Genomic DNA, 7989 nt, shown 5'->3' with positions numbered 1-7989 from the left:
TAAAAGTCGTTTACAATTGATTCAAGGCTTTGGTCATTGTATTAAATAATGTTCTTAATATATATACTAGCCGGGCGCACCAGGGTGATGCGAAGATCTCTCCGCAAGTTTACATGTTAATGTACATGGCATCACATCCATCGTCGTCTATTAAATGAATAAATAAACTTTTAATGGTTTAGAAGCCATACAATGCAAATTGCCCCTTATTTATTCATTGCAGGTCCAGCACGGATACGACCTTAGAGGCGTTCAGGCATAATCCAACGGACGTAGCGTCAATACCACTGTTCGCTCGGAACAAGTATTGGTGTGCCATTGGTCCGTACCTGCGGTTCCTCTCGTACTACGCAGGCAATGCTGTCGCAACAACGTTTTGTCATTAGTAGGGTAAAACTAAACCTGTCTCACGACGGTCCTAAACCCAGCTCACGTTCCCTTGCATGGTGAACAATCCAACGCTTGGTGAATTTTGCTATTCACAATGATAGGAAGAGCCGACATCGAAGGATCAAAAAGCGACGTCGCTATGAACGCTTGGCCGCCACAAGCCAGTTATCCCTATGGTAACTTTTCTGACACCTCTTTGTTAAAAACTCTTTTAAACCAAAAGGATCGATAGGCCGAGCTTTTGCTGTCCCTGTGTGTACTGAACACCGAGATCAAGTCAGCATTTGCCCTTTTGCTCTATGTGTGGTTTCTGTCCGCACTGAGCTGGCCTTGGACACCCTCCGTTATTATTGAGAGATGTACCGCCCCAGTCAAACTCCCTACCTGGCAATGTCCTTGAATTGGGATCATACCTGAGTAATTGGAGTTATACCAAATTTTTAATTTAAGAACACATAAATGCACTCTCTCATTAATGAATTTGTTTGCGATTATATAACAAACTCGTGATACTTTGATCAAGAAGCTTGCATCAAAACCCAATACCATAAGATATAATAAATATATCCGTATAATGGCTAGGAAATGATACACGTTCCATTTAATCAAGTAAGTAAGGAACAATAAGAGTAGTGGTATTTCATTGTCGATACTAAACCGAAATTTAATATCTCCCACTTATTCTACACCTCTTATGTCTCCTTACACTGCCAGATTAGAGTCAAGCTCAAAAGGGTCTTCTTTCCCCGCTAATTATTCCAAGCCCGTTCCCTTGGCTGTGGTTTCGCTAGATAGTAGATAGGGGACAGTAGGAATCTCGTTAATCCATTCATGCGCGTCACTAATTAGATGACGAGGCTATTTTTTTTTTTTTTTGTAGGAAATGAATTTGCCCACACAACAATGCCATATATGAATGGCACGTCATATGACTGTTTTCCCTTTACTTTGTACACAATAGATGTTGGCCAGTGTAGTTGACTTTCAATGAGGAAAGTAAACCTCGGTGCTAACCCACTCCTTGGCGATATCCAGTATGGAACATGAACGTCTTAAAGCCGCAGACTCCGCCATCTACCACCCTGGTACTGATAATATTGCTATCACCAGCGTTAAGGACTCCCAGTGCTCTCAGTCGTTTTACCGACCGATAGCTCCAGATGCCCCTCCAGTTTAGCGTAGCAGAAACGATTTTAATGTCCTCATGTGCCCGATAATCCCGAACCAGAGCCGTTCGTACGTCCTGTCTGTCGTAGATCTCAACCTTACTCTGATGAGCTTGGTCAAGATCAAGTCCGTCAGTCACAACCTGAGCGTCGATCACTATAGTGTGATCTGGTCGGAAACCCACCAGGTCCGGCTTATATATCCTGTTCTCTCCCTGCAGACTTGGTTCAGCAATGACAGAGTAGCCTCTCGTCTCAAGTCCCCGCTTGAGATAATTAGCTACACTGTTGTGTCTAGCCACCCGCCTCCCATGCGTACGATGACACTTCTGCAGAATGTGGTTTAGTGATTCGGGAGCATCACATCCTGCACGACACTGCCTCTCCAATTTCGTGCCTTCCCCTCGTGGTACGAGACCGCGTGGGTAGGGCATTTATCCGCAGTTTGATCCCATTCAAATAAGCTTTTCCAGTTAACAAACGCGTGGGTGCGACAACCCACCCGTGTTGCGGAGCATAACGCCCTGCTTCACGGAGACCGCTACCATCAACAGAGGAGTGCAACCTATCCGCCCAGTACGAATCGATCAAAAGGCGTGTATCCAGAGCCGCGTCTCCCGATGCCTTGCACCTATCTCGGGCCCTCCGAATTTCCGCACTAAGGAACGAACTGGCCGTCTCGGATTGCTCGAGGTGGGGCCATTTTATGTTCGTTAGCCTCTGTATGCGCAGCATTGGAGCTGTCCTTCGAACTGAGGGAACACCGAGACCCCCACTTGTGTGGGGGGCATGGAAGAATGCTACTGACACATCCATAGGAAGATCTAACCATTTCCTTACGACCGACCGTACCAGTCTGTCACACTTTTCTCAAAACGCCTATTGCCACACTACCAAGGGTTAGCTTGTGATATAGCTGTGGAATGAGGACAGTTCTGAGGGCGAAATAACTTCTGCTGTGGCTTCAGGGGGGACCGCGATATGATATCCAATCTGGGACCAATGTCCTCAGTCGGATTGTAGCGGGCCCTCCGTCCGCAGTGAACTGAATGCCGAGATACCTCCACTCCTCCGAACGCTTCAAGCTTGGACACGTGCGCGAACCTACACAGAAGCTCCGTGATTCGATCACAGTACACTTCTGCTTCGGTTGCCCCTTGACACTAACAGTAAAACACTTATTAGCGTTTAGGGTCAGCCCAACGGACGCCAAAAAGGAGACCGTGGTATCCAATAATGCCTGAAGGCCCTTCGGTGTAGAAGCAAACAACACCAGATCGTCTGCGAACGCTGCAGCGTTTGTTTTGGCATTTCCGACACTGACACCAATCTCGTCCGGTAGAGACCTGAGCAACCGGTCGATGACCAAGTTGAACATATGTGGAGACAAAGGGTCACCCTGCTTCACACCTCTAGCAGGGACGAATTCCTCTGATCTCCAGCCTTTACCATTGAGACTAGTGCCACCTCCCAAGTACAAGCTACGTACGTAGTCAACAAAACCCGTTGGTGCACCATACGCGGATAGGGTGTCAATTACCGCTGCGTGAGACACAGAGTCAAACGCTTTGCTGACATCAAGTGTCGCGATATAACACGACGCATGACGTCTATGGTGGTCCCTCAGGATTAAGTCAACTATTGTCGCGTTATCGGCGCAACCGTCAGTAGGAAGAAACCCCCGCTGACGCGGATCCCAATCGACTGATGAGGCCAATCGAGATGCCAAGATGGCATTGAGTTGTCTAACTATGACAGAAGGCACCGATATCGGACGGAAGTCTTCTGGTCGGGATGCTCTTACCGTCTTCGGGATGAAAACGGTTCGAGCCATTCGGAAGAGTGTGGGGTAGTTTGCCCGCACCAGAGAATAAGGTTCATTATGCGAAGCATAACACCACTGGGAATACTCCTGGCAGTTCTTGGAGATATTCCGTCCGGTCCGGGAGAAGAAGTCAATGGCACTTGATGCAATTGCAGGTCCCTAGACGTAATAGGTGACCATACCCCCTCAAGCAAGTGTCCCATATGGGGCACGGTGCTATTGCAAGAGGAAAGGCTCTGCTGTGTCATGACTTCTCTCCAGTATGGTTCCATAATCTCTTGGTTGGCATTACCGACTCGTCGGGTCCTGCAAGCAAGGATCCAATGCATCGACCTTTATGTTTGTCCCAGTTACGCTGAACCCTAGCGAACTGCTGCCTTCTATTTTGTCTCCTATTGCGAGGCTCAGGAAAGACTCTCGCCGAAACCGGACCTTCGTTTCGATTCGGAAAAATTTCCAGGAGATAGTTAGACAAACACTGGAGAGTTGCTTCTTTGCCCGAAGTCTGCGCTCCATCAATGATAGATTGCAGAACCTCGACTCTCCACGATCGATTACATCCCACAGGGCCGAAGCCCCGCAGTATCCGCATGAGGACGTCGTCCGAATGTATCGATGGTGTGATTGGAACCGACTCTGACATTGAAGAAGAAGACTCAAGCCCACTTATACTAGGGCGGCGCGTAATGGTTTGTGGTTCACTAATTTCGGGGATAAGAGCCGCTTGCCCTCTTAGCTGCTCGATTTTTGCCTTATAATTATCCCTCTGTCGACACTTTTTAATAGCATCGACGCTGCGTTCTGGAAAATGCAACGCCAGCTTTTTATTAATGAACCTCTCGCCATTTGCTATGAGCTCAAGTTCCTTCCTCGCCATCATGGCCAATTCTTCCTCACACCACCTGGTTTTCACGTCAACACGCGTACGAAGCTCATCAAGCCTGTCTTTGTGCTGACGCGACATGTGGACGCCTAAACCGGTCTTTGTTCCAAAAGATCGGCCGCATTCCACACATAGATGTCCAACAACTGGATTAGCATCTACGTTCCTTCCCTGATGGGCTCCTACGGATGCCGTAGGAGAATTCACTGAATAACTTTCAGCTATCCGAGGCATGTTATTTAAGTTTGCACCATCAGTTTTTCAGGACCATCGGGGTGGTAACCCAATGGCCCCTTTCGCCGCTCATATTCGCTGCTGCCGAAACTACATCGGTCCAGCACCCGGAGGACACCACGAGGAGGCCACAAGTTAAGTGGGGCACATGTTGCCTATGAGTCGACTTGATCTGACTAACGAAGGGACGGTAGTCCACTTGCCATTGCTGATAAATGAACCATTATTCCCCTTCTGCAGACCCATTGATCCTCCTTAAGAGAGTCATAGTTACTCCCGCCGTTGACCCGCGCTTACTTGAATTTCTTCACTTTGACATTCAGAGCACTGGGCAGAAATCACATTGTGTCAACACCCGCTAGGGCCATCACAATGCTTTGTTTTAATTAGACAGTCGGATTCCCCAAGTCCGTGCCAGTTCTGAATTGATTGTTAATTGATAATCGTTATAATTTAAAAGAACTAGCTGGTTGCCCAACTAGTATTCTTAAAATTTTAGCAAGAAAGTTCCACAATTGGCTACGTAACTAAACTATCCGGGGAACAAGAAACTACCATAAATGATAGAAACTCTATTTACCCAGAACGAGCACATAAACCATGTTATTGTTTCCCAATCAAGCCCGACTATCTCAATCTTCAGAGCCAATCCTTATCCCGAAGTTACGGATCTAATTTGCCGACTTCCCTTACCTACATTATTCTATCGACTAGAGACTCTTCACCTTGGAGACCAGCTGCGGATATTGGTACGGCCTGTTGAGAAGTTTGCGTGTCCCCACCATAAATTTTCAAGGGTCCGAGGAGAAAATATCGACACAACAGTATATGTCATGCTCTTCTAGCCCATCTACCATATCTCTCTGCGAAAGACTTCCATGGTAGTACGGCTATAAAACAGAAAAGAAAACTCTTCCGATATCTCTCGACGGCTTCTTTATGGTCGTTCCTGTTGCCAGGATGAGCACGAGGCCCATATTTAATAACAAACGGATACTCAACAGGTTACGGAATTGGAACCGTATTCCCTTTCGTTCAAAATTATTCAAGTTTTTTAATTATGACAAAATATAAATTTTAGTTACTTTTTTTTACTTGAAAATTTTCGGCTTTCGCCTTGAACTTAGGACCGACTAACTCGTGATCAACCACTGTTCACACGAAACCCTTCTCCACTTCAGTCCTCCAAGGTCTCATTCGATTATTTGCTACTACCACCAAGATCTGTACCAATGACGGCTCCATGCAGGCTTACGCCAAACACTTCTAAGCACACCATTGTACCTTCCTACTCACTAAAGTTTCAAAATTTATATTACAAGTAATATAAATCATCTACTTTAGCGGTAATGTATAGGTATACAACTTAAGCGCCATCCATTTTAAGGGCTAGTTGCTTCGGCAGGTGAGTTGTTACACACTCCTTAGCGGATTTCGACTTCCATGATCACCGTCCTGCTGTTTTAAGCAACCAACGCCTTTCATGGTTTCTGAATGAGTTGTTAATTTGGGCACCGTAACATTACGTTTGGTTCATCCCACAGCGCCAGTTCTGCTTACCAAAAGTGGCCCACTGGGCACATTATATCATAACCTTAAACTTCATATCAAGAAAGTTAAGGTTCTTACCCATTTAAAGTTTGAGAATAGGTTAAGATCGTTTCGACCCTAAGGCCTCTAATCATTCGCTTTACCAGATAAGATTATTTTATACAACAGTTAAATGCACCAGCTATCCTGAGGGAAACTTCGGAAGGAACCAGCTACTAGATGGTTCGATTGGTCTTTCGCCCCTATACTCAATTCTGACAATCGATTTGCACGTCAGAACTGTTTCGGTCTTCCATCAGGGTTTCCCCTGACTTCAACCTGATCAAGTATAGTTCACCATCTTTCGGGTCACAGCATATATGCTCAAGGTACGTTCCAGTTAGAGGCATAAATAATATAAATATTATTATACATAACTATATAGAACGCCCCGGGATTGCGTTAATCAACTATAAATAGTTAAAAAACTAATCCAATAATAGTCAAGTTAATTACGCTATTAGGTTTATATCCCAATAACTTGCACATATGTTAGACTCCTTGGTCCGTGTTTCAAGACGGGTCCCGAAGGTATCCTGAATCTTTCGCATTGTTAATCATACAAGTGCTTATAATAAACATAAAAATCAATGATAATCATGCCATTATATAATTCCGAAAAATTAACGCACTGTACTCATATAATCTATCAGCACTTTATCAAATTTTTTGAAATTTATTTTATGTTAAAATGCAAGCACTCTAATTTAAATAAACTCTTATCAAAATTGTTTGATAAATTCCATACATGCTAATAGATTACAATGTCCTTATATGGAAAAAATGCACACTATCGTTATAATATTGATTAAATATTACAATTCTAATGATGAATTTTCCATAACGGATATTCAGGTTCATCGGGCTTAACCTCTAAGCAGTTTCACGTACTATTTAACTCTCTATTCAGAGTTCTTTTCAACTTTCCCTCACGGTACTTGTTTACTATCGGTCTCATGGTTATATTTAGTTTTAGATGGAGTTTACCACCCACTTAGTGCTGCACTATCAAGCAACACGACTCTTTGGAAACATCATCTAATAATCATTAACGTTATACGGGCCTGGCACCCTCTATGGGTAAATGGCCTCATTTAAGAAGGACTTAAATCGTTAATTTCTCATACTAGAATATTGACGTTCCATACACTGCATCTCACATTTGCCATATAGACAAAGTGACTTAGTGCTGAACTGATTTCTTTTCGCTCGCCGCTACTAAGAAAATCCTTGTTAGTTTCTTTTCCTCCCCTAATTAATATGCTTAAATTCAGGGGGTAGTCCCATATGAGTTGAGGTTGTTTAATTACACTTATAGACAATTCTCTGCCTATTTTGAAATATACTATTTTTTTCTTGAAGGTCCATAATATTCACAAAATTATTCTTTATACCATATTCGTTAATAAGAGGCAATTCTAGTTTATAAAATAATATATTTTATGCTAGACATTCCTCAATATTATTTGAAATGAATAAAGAACATATAATTCTTCAAATTTCTCATGCAACAGAGTTTTAGTATTTTCATTTATTAATTCATATTATGAATATCTTAAGCGAGAACTTTTTAGATTCACACTTATATTATCCAATAATATACAATGTGCTTAAAATTCCGAAAAATTTTAAACAACTTATTTAGCATAGTCTTACAACCCTCAACCATATGTAGTCCAAGCAGCACTAAAAAATTAATTAAAGTACATAACAGCATGGACTGCGATATGCGTTCAAAATGTCGATGTTCATGTGTCCTGCAGTTCACACGATGACGCACAGTTTGCTGCGTTCTTCATCGACCCATGAGCCGAGTGATCCACCGCTTAGAGTGATACAATTTTTTTTTTTTATTTCATTACGTCAAGAATATTTTTATTGAAAGAAATTAAAAATACACC

The 7989-nt window shown here is 43.3% G+C and overlaps 1 non-coding gene and 1 pseudogene across 1 annotated transcript; both read right to left on the bottom strand.

Annotated features, from left to right (window-relative positions):
* Positions 1-74: 74 nt before the first annotated feature.
* Positions 75-7389, bottom strand: LOC117577160 (large subunit ribosomal RNA; annotated as a pseudogene).
* Positions 7390-7743: 354 nt separating this feature from the next.
* Positions 7744-7922, bottom strand: LOC117577187 (5.8S ribosomal RNA). The gene has a single exon (XR_004573072.1). It is a non-coding gene; the product is annotated as a 5.8S ribosomal RNA (ribosomal RNA).
* Between the last annotated feature and the right edge of the window lie 67 nt (positions 7923-7989).

This window comes from Drosophila albomicans, unplaced genomic scaffold, assembly GCF_009650485.2.
Source record: "Drosophila albomicans strain 15112-1751.03 unplaced genomic scaffold, ASM965048v2 utg000135l_pilon, whole genome shotgun sequence".
NCBI classification, from domain to species: domain Eukaryota; kingdom Metazoa; phylum Arthropoda; class Insecta; order Diptera; family Drosophilidae; genus Drosophila; species Drosophila albomicans.
The sequence above is the reverse complement of the archived record's forward strand: the minus strand, read 5'-3'. Positions and strand labels throughout refer to the sequence as shown.